Source organism: Balaenoptera physalus (assembly GCF_965194825.1).
Source record: "Balaenoptera physalus genome assembly, chromosome: 1".
NCBI lineage: Eukaryota > Metazoa > Chordata > Mammalia > Artiodactyla > Balaenopteridae > Balaenoptera > Balaenoptera physalus.
Window position 1 is genome coordinate 164,746,992 of NC_138882.1, and position 21,642 is coordinate 164,768,633.

General features: G+C 38.7%; 1 protein-coding gene across 1 annotated transcript in view; it reads left to right on the forward strand.

Moving 5' to 3' along the window:
- The window catches only part of RHBDL2 (rhomboid like 2), a 97,296-nt gene that overhangs the window by 646 nt on the left and 75,008 nt on the right, over window positions 1–21,642 (forward strand). The window lies entirely within an intron of this gene.

The window sequence follows — 21,642 nt, forward strand, 5'->3', positions numbered from 1 at the left end:
TATAAAGTGCTTTTGATATTCTGGAAAGATAAATAGTTAACAGGAGGGTTCTGCTTTCGGGAACCGTATGTGCATGTCTAGTACTGGGAAGTAGGTTCAATACTTTGAAGAGATCGTCAAAGGGATCTGTGATCCAAAAAAGGCTAAAACCTTTCTATAACTACTCATATATATATATATATATATATATATATATATATATATATATATATATATATATATATGTATATATGTATATAAAATAATGGCCATGCCTCCTGGGATCTGTCCGTCTAACCACATCTCTGGGGTTTTCCAAAACAGTCCAAATTTCAGATACTCTCTTTTACTAGACCATATGCCAGATCAATGTGCCCCAGTATTTGAGTTGGAGAATATGAGTGATACTACCTCAGTCCCATTCTTTGTCCCTTTTCTGTTGCTCTTCTCTGTCCTTCCCAATTTCTCCAAATTTTATTAAGATCCAAACATAGGTTAAGTTTTCTTGCATTTATCTTAGACAAATAGCAGAAATAACTCTAAAATGACTGAGCATACCAAATGTTAAATTTATTTTATCCCGTTTCTTTTCCATAAGGACATAAAGGTTTACAATAGGCAAAAACAAACAAACAAACAACAGCTAGAAAAAGAACATTAGGGCCAAAGAAAAAGGAGATCACAGTTATCCTGGGGTTAAGCATGACTGTGACTGAATTTGATATTTTAGTTCTCAGTTTTCTGGCTGCCAGGGTAAAAATGAAAACACAGTACATGTTGAATAGATTTTGTCATCTGAAAAATCAGTTCATCAGAGGAGACAGACCGTAGATTTTTTTTCATAACACTAAATTCTAAAGGTAGTTTCTCATGTGACTTTATTAGGAACTAATAAATGATGTAATAAAGCAATTAAGAAGATTTGAACAACAAATGCAAAGGAAAAATTAAATCAATATTTCTTGTTATGTCCAATAAAAGCCAAGGACATAAAATCAACCTAGGGATGGTTATTTTTTAAGGGGCTTGTCTAATGTGGTCCAAGCAGATTGCTTTCTTGTGGTCTGAACTGGTCCAAAGTTAGAGCTCAGAAGGTTTGAAAAGTGTGTCCCCTGGGTCATCATTATAAATAGCATCTCTTCTAGCTAGGGTTTTGCTAAATGCTTTGACAGTCTCTACTCTGTGATCCTTTAAAACTTTGAGAGTGCCTTATAGTATTAGTGTTTTATTGGTGTCAGTCTATTTAGCTCTTGTAAAAATAAAATACAGTGTGTGTGTGTGAAAAACAAAACAAAACAATATAACCCACCTGCAAAAAAAAAAAATTAGTGTTTTAAAACAGGAAGTTATAATTTGTTTACACATCTGACTGTGCTTCAAAACTATAAATTCCTTGAGAATAATACCCAGGCTTTATTCATCTGTGTTTCCCCATGCCCAGTACAATGTTTGAATACAGGAGGGGTAGACACAGAATAAATATTGTTCGAATGAATAAATAGTTATTATTTCAAGGTTGTTCTCTGTCCCTGAAAGCTGATAGTCCACATTACTGAATGAGGGTGGATTCAGATGATTCAGAAACCAAACAAGTAGGTGGTATATCCTGTTATAAGCTGCAGTTGACAGTGGCCCAACCAGAGGGATGTCCTTGAGGGAAGCAGATGGGCTGCTCTGACAGCTTCTCAGTGTGATTTCTCCTTATGAGGTCACCACAGTCCGGGTCTGCTTTGCTTTGCGTATTCAGACACTTGACCAGTCACAGACATACACACATGTTACTAATTACCTTTCAGGTGCTGGGCACTATGCTATCATGGCTGAAGATACTATAAAAAGAGATATGGTTCCTGCCCTCCTAAGGCTTCCAGTCTATTAGAGATGGCAGACATTAATCAAATTATAATGACAACAACTGCATAATCACAAACTGTGACAAGTGCTATGAAAGAGAAGGACAGGATATTACGAGAGAGTGCAGCGGAGGTCTTAATCTGTCTTGGAGAGCAATGAAGACTTCTCTGGAGAAGTGACATTTGAGCTAGGAATTAACTAAACAAAAAGAGAATGGGAACACCCCAAGTGCAGGGGACAGCATATCCAAAGTCCAGTGGTAGAAGAGATATAATGTGTTGGAAGAATCAAAAGAAGTCTCAAGTGGCTGTGGTACAGAGCGCAAATGCAGAGAGTCAAGGGAGAAAAAACTGATGCAGAAGTCTGGAGCTTGAGCATTTAATGCCTGTAGGCTTCAAGATTTTTTACCTTTATCTTAAGAGCAGTGGGAAGCCACTTCAGGGGTTAAGGTGGGAACAAAATAGTTTAAAAATGATTTACATTTGAAAAGATTCCTGCCTGTTGTTTGTGGAACAGGTTGGAGGTGAGCAGGGGTAGATGGAGGATATGCATGCCTTGTAGCATTAGTTTTATAATATTACAAGGAAACTCCTACCTTCCCGCACACGCAAATTCTTTCATATCCCCACCTGGGGTGTTTCTATGATATTTCATTCACCCTGTGGATGCTCAGCAATAGGTCTGAGGCTCTGTTTACTGGTGCCAGCAATTGTCTGACCCAGGAGCATGGCTGGGCTAAAGTTGGGGCTGGGAATGCAAGGAGAGAAGGATATCATCTTCCAAAATCTTCCAGGATTCTTTGTCCAGATTTCCCAAAAGAGTTATCTATAGTGGCTATCTCCCACCCACCATCTATCAACCCACACCAGTCTGATTTCACCCCTCCCATTCCACTAAAGCACCAATGATCTCCAAGCTATGGAGGGAAGTGGACAGACATGAGGAAAGTTTAGAAGATGAAATGAACAGATCTTGGTGAGGATTAGGTATGAAGGTAAGAGAGATGAAAGATTCAAGTGTGATTCCTAGGCTTCTGGCTTTCTCAGCACCATTTTCTGAGAAAGATTTCATTGGACAAGAACCAGACTAGGAAGAAGCTATGAGCGTGGTTTTGGAAATGTTGAATTAGAGGTTCCTTTAAAGCACTACTTGGGATTCTCAAGTGTGGAGTGTGTAAGTGTGTATGTGTAAATCTGTGGGTCTGGAATTCAGGACAAGCATGGATTGGAGAAAAAAAATGACAGTCATTACTGTAGAAATGGTCATGGAAGTTGTAGGGGCAGCTGGGATTGTCTGGAGCAAGCATTCTTACCTTTTTTGTGTGTGCTATAAAATCCTTCTCTGAATGTTTTAAAATGTATAAAATAAAATACATATGATTACAAAGGAAATCTCATATATTTCTTTAGATTCATTTTCAGGTAGTCTATCAATATCCACTGAATATCCGTTGGATACTGATAGACTACCTAAATATATAATATATATTCATTGGATATTAATAAACTATCTGGAACTGTATAACATTAAGGCTAAAAAAATTATTAAGATGAAATAGAAGAGGGAATTCCCTGGCGATCCAGTGGTTAGGACTCCACACTTACACTGCCGAGAGGGCCAGGTTCAATCCCTGGTCGGGGAACTAAGATCAAGGGTGGGGGAGTAAGGAGAGGAGTGGTAAAACCCCTCCAAAGGTTTAATGAGGGTGGAGAATGGGGAAATAAAAGTACTCAAAAAGATCTTATCGTTTGAGGGGAAGGGAAAGAAGTAGGGGAAGAAAGCATCTCTATATGGCAAATAGTTGATATTTTTTTACATGACAGAAGAAAAATATGTGTGCATCGATAAGCATAGGGAAAGGAAAAGAAATCATAAGTAAAATGGAAAAATATAGTAGAACTCAACAAATAACAAGAAAAAGGGGGAATGAATGGTAATTTGATAAAACCAGAGGAATCAGCAAAATAAAATAAATAATAAACATCGTATCAGTTAAGTGAGTGTTATCAATTGCCATTAAGTGTAAATAAACTGAATGATCCCATTGAAAAACCGACTGTCAGACTGAGTTAAAAAACAAACCCAACTGTGTACTGCATATAAGAAACAGATTTAAAACAAAGTGATAAAGAAAAGTTGAAAATAAGGGAGTGGGCAAGACATCCCTGGTGATGTTAAGTAAAGTAGAAGAGGCAATGTTAATATCAGGAGGAATCTAAAGAAAAGCATTAAATTGGGTAATATAATGTATTAATAAAAAGAATAATTTAAGAAGTTTTAATAATCATAAATTAAACAACATGGCAACTAAATTTATAAAGCAAAAACTATTAAAAAGTCAAGGAGAACTTGATAGAAATACAATCATACTGTGATTAAACAGATTTAGTACAGAATAGGCAAAATTTAGAGGAACCGAATAATTGAATTAATGAATTTGATTTAGTAGTCATTTATGGAACCTAACATACATTGCATATAGAATATCCTTTTTTTCATACGTGCGTGAATGATTTACAAAATTAGACCATATACTTGGTTCACAAAGAAAACATTAACACATCTTTAATAAAAGTTTATAGGGCATACTCTAATCGTAATCCAATAAAATTACAAATGCATAATAAAAAGGTGATAAGAAAACCTTTGAATGCCTGGAAATTAAACAGACTTCTAGATAACAGTGAAGTCAAAGAGGACATAAAAACTAAAATTATAAACTATCTAGAAAGCAATGAAAAAGAGAACACTTCAGATTATAACACATATAACACACATATAACACAAATAACACATATAATTATAGAACACAGCAAATTCTTCCTTTTGTAGCCAGGGGAAATTTTATAACCTTACTATCTTTATTATTAAAAATGAAATACTAAAAATATACATGAACTTAAAACTCATCTTAAGAAATTAGATGGAATTCCCTGGTGGCCTAGTGGTTAGGATTACGGGCTTTCACTGCCGTGGCCTGGGTTCAATCCCTGGTCAGGGAACTGAGATCCCACAAGCCATGCAGCACTGCCAAAAAAAAAAAAAAAACAGAAATGCAAAAAGAGAAGGAAAGCTATAATATAACAATCATCATAAAAGAAAACTAAAGGTGATTAGACATCTACCATGTAATAAAGGAATCAGAACCTGATAGTTTTCCAACTCAGTTCCAGCTAACCTTTAAAGAATACACAATTCCACTGTAATTTGATCTACTAGTCCGGCCAAAATTTGGAAAGCTCCCCAATGCATTTTATAAAGCTGACATAATTTAAAAACCAAATTCTGATAAAGATAGTTCCAAAAAACAAACTATGGCCCACCTTTACTAATGAATAGAGGCAAAAATTCCAAATAAAATATTAGCAAATGAAATTTAGCACATGAGAATAATACACTGCAACCAAATTGGGTAATTTCAAATATATGAAGGTGGTTAGAATTTCAGGAAATGTATCAATGTAGTTCATAAACTTCATGAATCAAAGAAGAAAAGTCTTAAGATGATATCAGTAGATACTGAAAGGCTTTAATAAAATTCAATAGCCATTCTTTTTTTAAAAAATATTTATTTATTTATTTATTTATTTGGCTGCTCTGGGTCTTAGTTGCAATACACAGGATCTTCATTGAGGCATACAGGATCTTTTAGTTGCGGCATGCAGGCCCCCTTCTTTTTTTTTTTTTTTTTTTTTGGCTGAGTTGGGTCTTCGTTGCTGCATGCAGGCTTTCTCTAGTTGCAGCTAACAGGGGCTACTGTTTTTTTTTTAATAAATTTATTTATTTTAGGCTGTGTTGGTTCTTCGTTGCTGTGCGTGGGCTTTCTCTGGTTGCAGCGAGCAGGGGCTTCTCCTGTTGCAGAGCACGGGCTCTAGGTGCGCAGGCTTCAGTAGTTGTGGCACGTGGGCTCCATAGTTGTGGCTCATGGGCTCTAGAGTGCAGGCTCAATTGTTGTGGCACACAGGCATAGTTGCTCCACAGCATGTGGGATCTTCCCGGACCAGGGCTCAAACCTGTGTCCCCTGCATTGGCAGGTGGATTCTTAACCACTGCACCACCAGGGAAGCCCGAGGAGGGGCTACTCTTCATTGTGGTGTGTGGGCTTCTCATTGTGGTGGCTTCTCTTGTTGCAGAGCATGGGCTCTAGGCATGCAGGCTTCAGTACTTGTGGTGCTCGGGCTCAGTAGTTGTGGCTCATGGGCTCTAGAGCACAGGCTCAGTAGTTGTGGTGCATGGGCTTAGTTGCTCTGCAGCATGTGGGATCTTCCCAGACCAGGGATCAAACCCGTGTCCCCTGCATTGACAATTCTTAACCACTGTGCCACCAGGGAAGTCCTGGCATGCAGGCTCTTAGTTGCAGCATGTGGGATCTAGTTCCCTTACCAGGAATCAAACCCAGACCCTCTGCACTGGGAGTGTGGACTCTTAACCACTGGACCACCAGGGAAGTCCCTCAATAGTCATTCTTAACAAAAATGTGCAGTTTGCTCTAATCACATGCCAAAAGCAAGCTCACCCTATCAGTTAGGCACAGGCAAATTCAAGTCCTCTAATATACATGAGAACCACATTCATCTGAATAAATAAATGATAAAAAAGAAAAATTAACATTAAGAAGTGGAGATAAATTTCTTAAACACGAAAAGAAAAAAAAAAAAGTATCTTTAACCAACGAAGAGCAGCATTCCAAATGGCAAAGTCCTGAACTATTTCAGTTAAAATATGACAGGGATGACCACAATCACCATTGTTATTAAATATTGCCTTGAAGTTACTACCATATGGATTAGAACAAGGTAATACATTGATAAAAGCATTGGGAAAGAAGAGATACTAATTTTGCTGATGTCAACAATGACAAAAAAGCTACTAGAATTAGTAAGAGAATTTGGTAAGGCAGGTGGATACAAGGTAAATATTTTTTAAAAAGTAAACACCTAGAAATGGAAATGGGAAAAATTTTATTCAATAACACTATAAATACCAAGGAACAGATCAGTATTCCCTATGAACATTGATACAAAAATTCTCAACAAAATACAAGCAAACAGAATTCAGCAGCATACTAAAAACACCCATGACCCAGTGGGATTTATTCTGGAATGTAAGAATGGTTCAACATACAAAAATTGATCAATGTAATACACCACATCAACAAAATGAAGAAAAAACCCCATCATTATCTCAATTGATGCAGAAAAAGCATTTGACAAAATTCAACACCCTTTCATCATAAAAACACTCAGCACAATAGGATTAGAAGGAAATTACCTCAACACAATAAAAGCAAATATCATACTCAGTGGTGAAAGACTAAAAGCTTTTCCTCTAATATCAGGAACAAGGGAAGAATGCCTGCTTTTGCCACTTCTATTCAACATAGTACTGTAGTTCTAACCGAAGCAATTAGGCAAGAAAAAGAAATAAAGTCATCCAAATTGGAAAGGAGGAAGCAAAATTATTTGTTTGCTGGTGATATGATCTTATATGTAGAAAACCCTAAAGACTTCGTTAGAACAATAAATGAATTTATCAAAGTAGCAGGATGCAAACTCAACACACAAAAATCATTTTCTGTACACAGTGTATAGAAAATGATTTCATAATCTCAAAAGGAAATTACAAGAACAATTCCATTTACAATAACATCCAAAAATAAAATACTTAAGAATTAATTTAACCAAGGAAGTGAAAGACTTGTACAATGAAAACTACAAAACATTGCTGAAAAAAATTAAAGACATAAATTAATGAAAACATGTCACATGTTCATGGATTGAAAGACTTAATATTGTTAAAATGTCAATACTACCCAAAGCGATCTGCAGATTCAATGCAATCTCTATCAAAATCTCAATGACATTTTTTTGCCAAAATAGAAAAACGCATCCTAAAATTCATAGTGAATCTCAAGGGACTGGAATAGCCAAAAAATCTTGAAAAAGAAGAACAGACTGGAGGCTCACACTTTCTGTTTTAAAACTTAGCTACAAAGCTACAATAATCAGAACAGTGTGTTATTGGCATAAAGACAGACATACAGACCAATGGAATAGAACAGAGAGCCCAGAAATACCCCCTCACATGTATGATCAAATGATTTTTGACAAAGGTGCCAATGGGGAAAGAACAGTCTTTTCAACAAATGGTGCTAGGAAAACTGGATATCCACATGCAAAAGAATAAAGTTGGACCCTTACTTAACATTGTATACAAAAATTAATTCCACATGGAGCAAGGACCTAAATGTAAGACCTAAGACAATAAAACTCTTAGAAGAAAACGTAGGACAAAATCTTCATGACCTTGGATTTGGTAAGGATTTCTTGGGTATGACATCAAAGGCACTAGCAACAAAAGAAAAAATAGACAAATTGGACTTCATGAAAATTTTTAAAATTTGTGCATCAAAAGACACTATCCACAGAGTAAAAAGGCAACCCACAAATGGAAGAAAATATTTGCAAATCATATATCTGATGAGGAATCAATATCCAGTGTACATAGAAAAGTTTTAAAACTCAACAACAACAAAAAACTGATTCAAAAATGGGCAAAGGACTTGAATAGACCTTTCCCAAAGAATATATATGAATGATCAGTAAGCACATGGAAAGATGTTCAACATCACTAGTCATTAGGGAAATGCAAATTAAGACTATAATGATATAACACCTCACACTCACTAAGATGGCTACTATAAAAAAATAGAAAATAACAAATGTTGGTGAGGATGTAGGGAAATTGGAACCCTTGTGCATTATTGATGGGAATGTAAAATGGTATAGCAACTGCAGAAAACAGTATGGCAGTTGCTCAAAAAGTTAAAAACAGAATTACTATATGATCTATCAATTCCACTTCTGAGTATATACTCAAAATAATCGAAAGCAGGATCTTGAAGAGACATTCATGCACCCGTATTCATAGCAGCATTATTTACAATAGCTAAAACATGGAAGCAACCCAAGTGTCCACTGACTTATAAATGGATAAGCAAAATGTGGTATATACAAACAATGGAATATTTTTCGGTCTTAAAAGGGAAGGAAATTCTGCAATATGCTACAAAAACATGGATAAACCTTGAGTGAAATAAGTCAGTCACAAAAAGACAAATACTGTATGATTCCTCTTATGTGAGGTACTTAGAGTAGTTAAATCATAGAGATGAAAAGTAGAATAGTGGTTGCCAGGGGCTGGGGGAAGGGAGGAAATGGGGAGTTATTGTTTAATGGATATAGTTTCAGTTTTACAAGATGAAAAGATTTATGGGGATGGATGGTGGTGATGGTTGCACAACAATGTGATTGTACTTAATACCACTGAACTGTACACTTAAAAATGGTTAAGATGGGCTTCCCTGGTGGCGCAGTGGTTGAGAGTCTGCCTGCCAATGCAGGGGACACGGGTTCGAGCCCTGGTCTGGGAGGATCCCACATGCCGCGGAGCAACTGGGCATGTGAGCCACAATTACTGAGCCTGCGCGTCTGGAGCCTGTGCTCCGCAACAGGAGAGGCCGCGATAGTGAGAGGCCCGCGCACTGCGATGAGGAGTGGCCCCCACTTGCCGCAACTGGAGGAAGCCCTCGCACAGAAACGAAGACCCAACACAGCCAAAAATAAATAAATTAATTAATTAATTAAAAAAAAAAAAGGTTAAGATGGTAAATTTTATGTTATATGTATTTTGCCACAACAAGAAAAGGAAAAAAAGAAAAAAAAAATACCCTAGGAATAAGTTGAACAAAATCACAGGTCATATATAAAGAATATGATTAAATCTTATTGAACAACATAAAATTAGAGCTAGACAAATGGAAAGTTATGTGTTCTTGGATAAGAAAACAATGTTATAAAAACAAAAATATTTTTAAAATATTTATATTTAATGCAATTCCAGTTAGAATACTGACAGGCAGTTTTTTTTTTTTTAATTTTATTTTTTTTTAAATAAATTTATTTATTTATTTTTGGCTGCGTTGGGTCTTCATTGCTGCGTGCAGGCTTTCTCTAGTTGCGGCGAGCGGGGGCTACTCTTCATTGTGGAGCATGGACTCTAGAGCGTAGGCTCAGTAGTGTGGTACACGGGCTTAGCTGCTCTGCGGCATGTGGGAGTTTCCCGCACCAGGGTTTGAACCCGTGTCCCCTGCATTGGCAGGCGGATTCTTAACCACTGCACCACCAGGGAAGTCCTGACAGACAGTTTTTTAAAAAATCTATTGAACTGAATTGTTAAAACGATCTTAAACCCATATGGAAGACTATATAACCTAGAATAATCAAGAAAAGTATGAAAATTAAGTACAATGAAGGGAGACTACTTGCTTAACTAGATACCAGAAAACTCAGAAAACTGCTGTAATCAAATTAATACAACATTGGCATAAAAATATACCATCGGAAAGTAATAGAATATCTAGAACTAGATATTAGATTATAAGAGAGTTCAGCATATGACAACACTGTCATTTGTCATAGTCAGAGGGAAAAACATGGTTCCTCTAGTAAATGATGCTGTAAATTTGGTTCTATATATGGAAGAAAATAATTTGACCCCATCTCATACAATTTCAAAACATGGTTTAAATATTATCATTTAAATATAAACATATAATAAAAATCTTAGAAGAAAATCTAGGAGGGGATCTGACATACAACATAGTGACTATAGTTAATAATATTGCACTGTATACTTAAAATTTTCTGAGAGCAGACTTTAAGTGTTCTCACTATAGCACATACAAAAGGTAACTATGTGAAATGATGGGTGTGTTAATTAACTTGATTGTGATAATCATTTCACAATGCATACCAATATTGATTCATCCCTGGGAATTCCCTGGCAGTTCAGTGGTTAGGACTCCCGCGCTCTCACTGCTGAGGGCCCAGGTTTGATCCCTGGTTGGGGAACTAAGATTCCCACAAGCTGCGTGGCCCAACCAAGAAAAAAAAAATCATCCTATTGTACACCTTTAAAAAAATAGGTGTACAATTGTACACCTTTAAAAAATTATGTTGTACAACCTAAATATATACAATTTTTACTTGTCAATCATATCTCAGTAAATCTAGGGGAAAAAAAGACACCTTCCCCGGTAAAGTAGCTGTGTAAACTGCAGGTGCTTAAAACATTTTGGTGAAATTTGAATATGTTTACATAATTTAAAGAGGAAAACATTTAAAAATAAAAGCAACTATTTTTATTTTGTATATATTTTAAAAAAGAAAGAAAATGTAGGAGACCATATGTACAATCTAGGTATGAGGTAGGAGGGTAGCAGACTCAGAGATTATAAAATAAAAGAACTACTTGACCGAATGAAACCTTTTAAATGAATTTATAAAAGAGACAACAAATCTGGGAGGAAAATTCAACAGAGAGAATGGAAAGTTAATATTTATAACATGAGAGGAATACCTACAAACAGAGAAGAAGGGGACTGATAACCCTGTAGAAAAAACGGACAGAGAACGTGACGAAGTAATTCATGGAAGAACAAGTCTGAATGGACGAGAAGCATATAGGAAGTGCTAAGTCTCACTAATAGCCAGAGAAGTGCAAAATAAAGTAACAATAAGATATCACTTTATATTTATCGAACTGTGAAAGTTAAAAAATTCAGAAAATATTTATTGCTGGTGGGGTTGCTGAAAAAGAGGAATTATTATATATTGCTGTAAACTGGTAGAGTCTTTTCCAGAAAGCATTTCAGCAACATCTGTTAAAAATAAAAACATACCTTTTCTTTTACAAATCCCACTTCTGGGTAGACATCCTAAGAAAGAAAAACACTGGAATATATCTACTTAGATGTTTATTGCCACATTGTTTGCAACGGCCAAACTGAGATTAAAGAGAATATTCATCATTCAAGCAGTGATTGAGTAAAGTATGGTACATTTACTGCAGCTATTAAAAAGCATGGATCAGAAGTATGCAAATTTACATGGTAGGATTTTTAAAAGGAAACTAAGGTATGGAGAAATTACCTAAGTCATCCAAGATGGCACACCTAAAAAGGAGTTAGGGCCAGGATTCAAAAAGTCTGGGTCAGAGTCCATGAATCAGCCACTATACTATGTTCCTTCTGAGGGGGAGTGACTAGAAAGTTGGTAGAGGATGACAAATAAAAGGGAGAAAAAGAGAGAGGTCGCTAAATACCATGAACGTTTAGAGGATCATGGAACAAAGATGGAATAATTATCTGGTAGCAACTGTGTCATCCCCCAAGTCCTTCCCCGCCCAAGACAGGACAGGACAGGAGAGGCTCCCCTTCCTAGCTCTCAATGTGGTATGGGAATGGTGACTTTTCTTAGGTTACCAGAGGTCCTTCCGGCTTCCTTTGTTGGGTTACAGAAACTTGGCAACAGGTACCACAGTGCTTTGGGGCTTCTTACCATCCCCTCCTGAGCTGATCCTGTGTCTCCTCTCTGTTGGTGTGGCTCTGACTGCCCCTGCTGCTGGCCACTGCTGGTGCAGCTATTATCATTCCCAGAGATGGGAGACAGTGGAAGACTCTCTTCTCTCTGCCGTGTAGCAGAGTGACGTGGTTAAGACACAGACCTGGGCACCTGGTAGATGTGGTTTCAAATCCCAGCTCTGTTATTGACCACTTGTGTTAGCCTAGGTCAGTCACAACTTCTCTGAGTATTAACTTGCCCACCTGTATAATGAACCTACATTACAGGTCAATTGTCAAAAATAACTGAGTAATGTATCTCAAATGCTTAGCACAGCTCTTATTAATAAAGTTCGAAAGTTTCCCTCAGTAACCCACAACCTTTCTTCCCATTATTTGCAATGGGACTCCAACAAAGAAAGAAGTTGGGCAGTGAGCAAACTGTTTTGCTTTCATATCTTCTAAGAAAATTTTGAAAAATTGTATACTCCTATGCATATATTTAAGCTGACATTTAAATTTTTTCACTCAGATGAAATATCGTAAAGAATAGGATTTCCAGCATATTGCAGATATTAACAATTTGAACTCAAAAAAACCATTATGTAACTCTTTTGAATATATTGAGTAGAATCTGAACACTATCAAGTGGTCTAGAATGAGAGTTCTGACCAATAAGGGCACCATATCAGATAGTGCTTGACCAAACTAAGAAAAGTATGACCATGACACCACCACTGGATATTTGTTACTGCCAGAATCTTGATATCATTGCTGCAGGCTTTCAGAATCACAAATTGAATCTTTACAAGTGTCCAGTGTCCCAGCCTTGAGCATCTTACTGGTTATTGGCCCATGGCCAGTTGATAGGGGAGAGAGAAGGAAAATACCTGTCTCCCTTCAACCTTCTGTCATATAGTTTGGGCTTCTCCCTCCCACTGAGACCATAAATGGGACATTCCCTCAAAATAGGAAGGGTGCTCAGGCCAAAAAACAAGAAGGTACCTTTCAGAAATGAATAATAAAAACAGTAGCCAATATTTATTGAGAGATATTTACATGCAAGTTTTACATATGTTTACTCTGTTAATGCTCACAATAGCTCTATGAGGTATATTGCATTATTATGCTATGTGGTAGGCTAAACCATGGCCCCCAAAGATATCCACTCCCTAATCCCTAAACCTGGCAAAGGGTAAATATTACCTGTTATATACTAAAGAATATGGCAAAGGGTAAATATTACCTGTTATATACTAAAGAATTTGCTGGTCTTATCCCTGTGAAGTGAATTATATCTCAAACAAGCTGTTATAAAAACTTATTAATACATGGGATTTCCCTGGCTGTCCAGTGGTTAAGACTCCTTGCTTCCACTGCAGGGGTCACGGGTTCGATTCCTGGTCCAGGGAACTAAGATCCCACCTGCCAACACGGCATGGCCAAAACAAACAAACAAACAAACAAATAACTTATTAATACATAGTAGAATTGCTATGGACGATAACTCTGATTTCACCTTGAAGGTGGATCTGTGGCTGCCAACAGTTCCAGAGTCACATAATCACAGTATTTTAACCAGAAAGGAAAGGAGCATCTTTCTCCCAACTCTGCTTTGAAAAATCTCAGGGAAAATGCTGATTCACCTGTTTTGGGTTATGCTCGCATACCTGTGTCCCAGGGAGTTACAGGTCTGTGATCAGAAGTGAGGGAGGAGTCTGGGAGGACAAAAAACAGGATTCCACTGCATTAAGGAATACATGCAGAATTAATTGCAGAAATTGCCTAGAGAAGTTTGGCAGAATCCGAGAGGGAATATTGGAGCTTGAATATCAAGAGTCTGCCACCAAGGAGCAGCAAGTGCACAGTTAGATCAGGCATGTTTGTTTGCTTTGAGGAGTCTCAGTAGAGACGCACGATTTAAGGAATTAATTAAAGCTGTAGCCATTGTCTTAATAGCTTACAGGGCTGTAAGGTAAATTCAGAACCAACACTCTGGCCAGCAAAGAACTTAGAACAATGTAGAGGAAGAAGTTCAAAGCTATAAAAACCATACACACGCAGGGATAAATAGATAGATAGATACACAAACTGATTAGAGTAGTTGTTTTTCGGAAATGTGCTTGAGGGACACACTCATTTTTTTGTTTTCAGTTTTTGTATTGTTTAAATATTTTGCAATATTTTATCAGAAATAAAGTTTTTTTAAAACAACAAAAACTGTGCAAAAAAGAAATGGAGCTCTCTTTATTGTCAGACTGTCCTTATCTTCTCCAGGACTCTTCACTCTCACTGGCTATTAAAAGTAGATTAGGACTTCCCTGGTGGCGCAGTGGTTAAAAATCCGCCTGTCAATGCAGGGGATACAGGTTTGAGCCCTGGTCCAGGAAGATCCCACATGCCGCGGAACAACTAAACCCGTGAGCCACAACTACTGAGCCCATGAGCCACAACTACTGAAGCCCACGCGCCTAGAGCCCGTGCTCTGCAACAAGAGAAACCACCGCAATGAGAAGCCCGCACACTGCAACGAAGAGCAGTCCCCACTCGACGCAACCAGAGAAAACCCGTGCGCAGCAACGAAGACCCAACGCAGCCATAAATAAATTTATTTTAAAATTTAAAAAATTTTAAAGAAAGTAGATTAGAAAAGAAGTGTGTATCTTATACTCCATACACGTAAAACAAAAAGGGAGAGGTGTACATTCACATACCCTTAGATAATCTTTGGAACAATAAACAGGAAACTGGTAGAAGTCAATTATTCTTGGGAGGAAAACTGCAGGATTGGAGGATAGAGGAGGGTACTTTTCATTGCATACTGTTGACAGTGTTTGAATTGTTTTACTATGTGAATGTATTGCCTATTAAAAATAATTTTTAGGGACTTCCCTGGTGGTGCAGTGGTTAAGACTCCGTACTCCCCATGCAGGGGGCCCAGGTTCGATCCCTGGTCCGGGAACTAGATCCCACATGCATGCTGCAACTGAGAATTCACATGCCACAACTATGGAGCCCGCCTGCAACCAAATAAATAAAGACCCGATGCAACCAAATAAATAAATAAATATTTTAAAAAGTAATAATTTTTTAAAAATTGAAATATAGTTAATTTACAATGTTGTGTTAGTTTCAGGTGTACAGCAAAGTAATTCAGCTATTATATATGTGTGTGTGTGTGTGTGTGTGTTCTTTTTCAGATTCTTTTCCATTATATGTTATTACAAGATACTGAGTACAGTTCCCTATGCTATACAGTGGGCCCTTATTGTTTACCTATTTTATATACAGTAGTGTGTATATGTTAATCCCAAACTCCTCATTTATCTCCCCCTATCCCCACTAACCATAAGTTTGTTTTCTATGTCTGTAATTCTGTTTCTTTGTTGTAATAAGTTCATTTGTATCATTTGTTTTAGATTCCACATATAAGGGATATCAGATGATATTTGTCTTTCTCTGTCTGACTTACTTCCCTTAGTATGATAATCTCTAGGTCCATTTATGTAGCTGCAAATGACATTATTTCATTCTTTTTTATGGCTGAGTAATATTCCATTGTATATATATACCACATCTTCTTTATCCATTCATCTGTCAGTGGACATTTAGGTTACTTCCATGACTTGGCTATTGTAAATAGTGCTTCTGTGAACATAGGGGTGCATGTATCTTTTCGAATCATAGTTTTGTCTGGGTATATGTCCAGGAGTGGGATTGCTGGATCATATGATAACTCTATTTTTAGTTTTTTTAAGGAATCTCCATACTGTTTGCCATAGTGGCTGCACCAATTTACATTCCCACCAACATTGTAGGAGGGTTCTCTTTTCTCCACACTCCCTCCAGCATTTGTTATTTGTAGACTTTTTAATGATGGCCATTCCAACTGGTGTGAGGTGATACCTCATTGTAGTTTTGATTTTCATTTGTCTAATAATTAGTGATATTAAGCATCTTTGCATAAAATTAATTTTTTTAAAAAGTAGCATTCAGAGATTGAATAAAGGTGGAATGGTAGTATCTGAGGCAGAGAGGGTAGATAGCTATCTCCACATATGTGCCAGTCCCCTCCTACCCTGACTCCCTATACTGCAGAAGCTGGAAAGCTAGAACTACATTTCCAAACCTCCTTGCAGCTGGATGTGTTTTAAATTCCCCGATGCATGCCTAAGGGGCTTGTTGAATCTGGAACTGAGTTAAGTGGGGGAGAAGTGAGGCAGCATGTGAGGATTTAAGGTGTCATCACTCTGGCAGTGGCTTCCTCTTCCCCACATCTTGGCTAAGGTGTTGGGTTCTCAGAACCAATAGTTGGGACAACAACTTCCTAATTCCCCAGTTTTCTGATGTGGCAGAAATAACAGTTTTCTTGGTGAAAGCTGTGCCTGACTTAAATCAACCCCCATTCAATAACCAGCTCTAAGCATAGATCATTACAGTTTGTGAGTCTTGTTTGCAGCAGTCTCTGCGAGGTATATGGGACCAGTCTCAAGTTGATGTCCCTGACAGGGGCGGTCTTGAAGGTTAAGGGTGTAGTGGACACTTGACATTTCTTTAGGGCCCTCCGCATTGGAACCCCCTGTCCTGCATTTGGGGAATTCTCTCGGTTATGAAGCTAATCTATGGGGCCTATCAATCATCCTCTACAAAAGCTGAAGTGCTAGGAACTTCCTTTCCACATCCCTTGCAGCTAGAGCATCAGCATGTGGACAAGGCTCTGCCAGTCCAACACACCTGCCTCAAAGGTGGCTAGAAAAATTGGTTTCAGGAAGATCACTTCCTGGAAAAGCAGTGGCTGCAGAGGTAGTGGTCAGTCCAGTACTGAACACTGGTTGTATCATCGGCACAGTCTTCATGTCCAGAGTTCTGTAGCCATGGCAGTGGTGTCCTTATCACCAGACCAGTTCTGCACCTTGATATTAGCTGTTTCTCATTGTGTGGCCTAGAATGTGAGTCGTCTCTTCAGCTCTCCCACTGATTCTATGAGCTATTTAATATCCTTTTAATAAATTTCTTTTCTGCTTAAAACACGCAGAATTCGTTTCTGTTGTTTGAAATTAAGAATCTAGATGGATACAAATAAAGAAGACAAATCCTCCCACTTAGGTAGGGCTTTTGCCAGCAAGATTTGCAGTTTAAGGAACACACTTTGTGTTAACACAAGTATGGTAATAAGTGATAGCATGCATTCACCTGTGCTGTCATGTATCTTACTTATATTAGTCAGGCTTCTTTGGAGAAGAATAGATACATCAAATCGGCTCATAGAGTTAGGGAGGCTGAGAAGTCTCACAATCTGCTGTCTACAAGCTGGAGACCCAGGAAAACCGGTGATGGTGACGTAATTCAGTCCAAGTCCAAAGGCCTGAGAACTGGGGGAGCTGATTGTTTAAATCCCAGTCTGAGGGCCAGAGAAGACAAGATGAGATGTCCCAACTCAAGCAAGTAGGAAGCAAAAAAGGATGAATTCCTCCTTCTTCTACATGTTGTTGCTCTATTCAGGCCCTCAATGGATTGGATGATGCCCATTCACATTTGGGAAGGCAAACCACTTTACTGAGTCCGTGGATTCAAATGCTAATCTCATACAGAAAATCCCATCCATTCTTACAGACAAATGCAGAAATAATGTTTAATCTGGGCACCCCTTAGCCAGTCAAGTTGACACATAAAACTGACCATCACATACTGTATTGATAAGGATTCTTTTGGTTGTAAAAAAACCCGAAAAACTCAATACAAACCATATTAGGCAAAATGGGAAAAATATTTTGGGCTCATCAAATCTGTTGCCTAGAGGAGAGTTTGGAATACAGGTGGGCTGCAGGACTCCCTCCCTATTTTGTCTCTGTTTTTTTGTTTTGTTTTGCTTTGTTTTTAGCACATTGGCTTCATTTTCTCTCATTGGTAACTGGCTTTCTCTACATGGCAGGAATGTGACTAGCAGGTCCTAATTTTTTCAATGTACAACTTCCACCCCTGGAGAAGGATGAACGTTATCAATTCAAGCCTGAAAAATCCTGGAGAAGGAGTTTAATTGGCCTGACTAGAATGAAATGCCCTCCCCAGACCAATCAACTGTGGCCAGGAGCGATGTGATTATGTAAAAATATGGTATCTCCCATGGGAGTCATATGAATTGTGAGAAGGGAGGAGTTAGTGTCCAAAACAAAGGAAAAGTGCTAGATGTGCAATACCACAGGTATTTATTATGGTCCACCTGACGATCACATACACACATATGTATAGGCACACACACGTGCTCTTTCTTCCCACACATACTTTTCCAAAAATTCCGTATGTAATACAATGCAATTAAACCATATACAACTTCAAGCACATTCACATCCAAAATTACACCTAGTTATTGAATCCATTTCTGAGTACCGAATCTCCAGGTGATGTCTAATCTCAATCAGATTCAGATCTTACAACTTATGGCCAAAATGATACATTTAACTATAAGCAATATACCATATGTAAAACAGTACAGGAAAAACAGCATGACCTTGTTGTGGGCTGAATTATAGTCTTCAAAAATTCATATGTTGAAGACCTAATCCTCTGTACTTCAGAATGTGGCTTTATTTGGATAGTGTCTAAAGAGGTAATTAAAGACATTATTGGGGTGGGCCCTAATTCAATAAGACTGGTGGACTTACAAGAAGAGGAAATTTGGACACAGACATACACAGAGGGAAAATACAGGGAGAAGATGGCCATCTATAAGCCAAGGAGAGAACCTCAGAAAAAAATAACTCTGCCAACACCTTGATCTTGGACTGTAACCTCCACAACTGTGAGAAAATAAACTTTTGCTGTTCAAGCCATCCAGTCAGTAGTACTTTGTTATGGCATCCCCGGCAAATTAGTACAGTCATCAATTAAAACTCTCATTTTAAAAAGGGGGAAAATGGGTGTCACAGTGGTTAAGAATCCGCCTGCCAGGCTTCCCTGGTGGCGCAGTGGTTGAGAATCTGCCTGCCAACGCAGGGGACACGGGTTCGAGCCCTGGTCTGGGAAGATCCCACATGCCGCGGAGCAACTAGGCCCGTGAGCCACAATTACTGAGCCTGCGCGTCTGGAGCCTGTGCTCCGCAACAAGGGAGGCCGCGATAGTGAGAGACCCGCGCACCGCGATGAAGAGTGGCCCCCGCTTGCCGCAACTGGAGAAAGCCCTCGCACAGAAACGAAGACCCAACACAGTCATAAATAAATAAAAAGAATCTGCCTGCCAATGCAGGGGACACGGATTCGAGCCCTGGTCTGGAAGATCCCACATGCCGCAGAGCAACTAAGCCCGCGAGCCACAACGACTGAGCCCACATGCCACAACTACTGAAGCCCGTGTGCCTAGAGCCTGTGGTCCGCAACAAGAGAAGACACCGCAATGAGAAGCCCACGCACCACAACGTAGAGTAGCTCCCGCTCACTGCAACTAGAGAAAGTCTGCTCACAGCAACGAAGACCCAACTCAGCCAAAAATAAATAAATAAATAAATTAAATTAAAAAGAAAAAGTAGGGGGGGGATAAGATACAACATACAGATTTATTCCAAGCCCTGATAGAATATGGTAAGGCCTACACATTTCATAGATGTTCATTCATTAACTCATTTTCCTGACCAGGTCACCACATTTACACCTCTGGAGGGTACCATTCGCATGATAGCAGGTGTGCACTGAACAACCTGTGCAGCTGTATGTAGAGGTCACTTCCTTCCAGTAAGTAAATTCCTTGGTTAGAGAATCTGGTCATCCTGGATTATGACCATGAAGAGATTTTCCTTGTCCAGGGTCCTTCAGAAATACTCCTTGAGAGGGGGATAGGAGAGGACTCCTCTCCAGGGAGCTGTTTCGATTCAGTGTCACTCCTTGTACTGGTAAAATATTTGGGACTGGAGACTGCCTTAGGGGTTGCACAATAGATCTCAGTTTTTATTTTGTTTTCGTTTCCTGGCAATATAATTTCCTTAAGACTTTTTTTTTTTGCTGCTTTGGGTCTTCGTTGCTGTGTGCTTTCTCTACTTGCGGTGAGCGGGGGCTACTCTTCCTTGTGGTGCGTGGGCTTCTCATTGCAGTGGCTTCTCTTGTTGCGGAGCACAGGCTCTAGGTGCGCGGGCTTCAGTAGTTGTGGCTCGCGGGCTCAGTAGTTGTGGCTTGTGGGCTCTAGAGCGCAGGCTCAGTAGTTGTGGCACACGGGCTTAGTTACTCCATGGCATGTGGGATCTTCCCGGACCAGGGCTCGAACCCGTGTCGCCTGCATTGGCAGGCGGATTCTTAACCACTGCTACAGCAGGGAAGTCCAAATTTCCTTAAGCCTTAAATTAGCTGGTTGCCATTTAACTTCATGGGGTGGGGGGGGATTCTATTATCATCAACTATTTTGATTGTCCATTGCTCCATAACAAATGCTCCTAAAATTTAGTGAATTTAAACAACCACCATAGCTATTTATTTCTCACAGTTCTGTGAGTTGACTGTGCTCAGCTGGACAGCTCTTCTCTCCTTTATGATATTAGCTGGGGCTTCATTAATGCCAGGTTCAAATGGGCTGGAACATCGGAAGATGGCTCCCTCATCTCACTGGCAGTTGACTGGGAGCTCAACAATTGGAGCTGTTGACCAGAGTTTCTCCGTCATCCTTCACATGGCCTCTCCACAATCTTGAGAGCATGCCAGCTGGGTTCCAAGAAGTGTTCCAAGTACCAGAAGTAGATGTTAGAGATCTTGTAACCCCTGCATCAAAAGTTAAACAGCATCAATCCCCCCACATTCTTTTAGTCAAAGCAAATTACAAGGCCAGCCCAAATTCAAGGAGAGAGGAAATAGCTTTACCTCTCAATGGAAACAGTGACAAAGAATTTGTAGCCGTCTTTAATCCACCACAGCAACCAATGCTTCTTACATAAAACATGATGTGAAAACCCTTGATCAATACTTTGCTAAGGAGAAGCAGGATCTGGTGCCAGATTATCTGGATTCTGCCACCCACCAGCTAGAATCACTTAATCTTCTATGTTTTAGGATTTATGAGTAAACATATATGTAAAAACTCTTAGGACAGTGTCTGGCACAAAATCTGTACTCTGTAAGTGCTTGTGATTGTTATTAAGGAGGAAACTAAATGGCCTTTAAATGAAAGAAACATCAAATAATTAGGCTTATGGTCTGGAAAACCTTCTTTTTCAGACTAAATTTCAAGTTTATTCAGATGAGATAAAATCTGTGGAATTAAGGTAAATAGGTGGGTGAGAATCAGAGTACATCAGTCAGAGTAATCTAAATGTTCTGCAACCAAATTGTCCTTAGTTCTTTACTTACCTTGAAATAGTTAAGCAAATTATCTAAATGGGGAAATATTATCAGGTCTCGTCCAGAAAAAATTTATAGTAATCATTGCAATT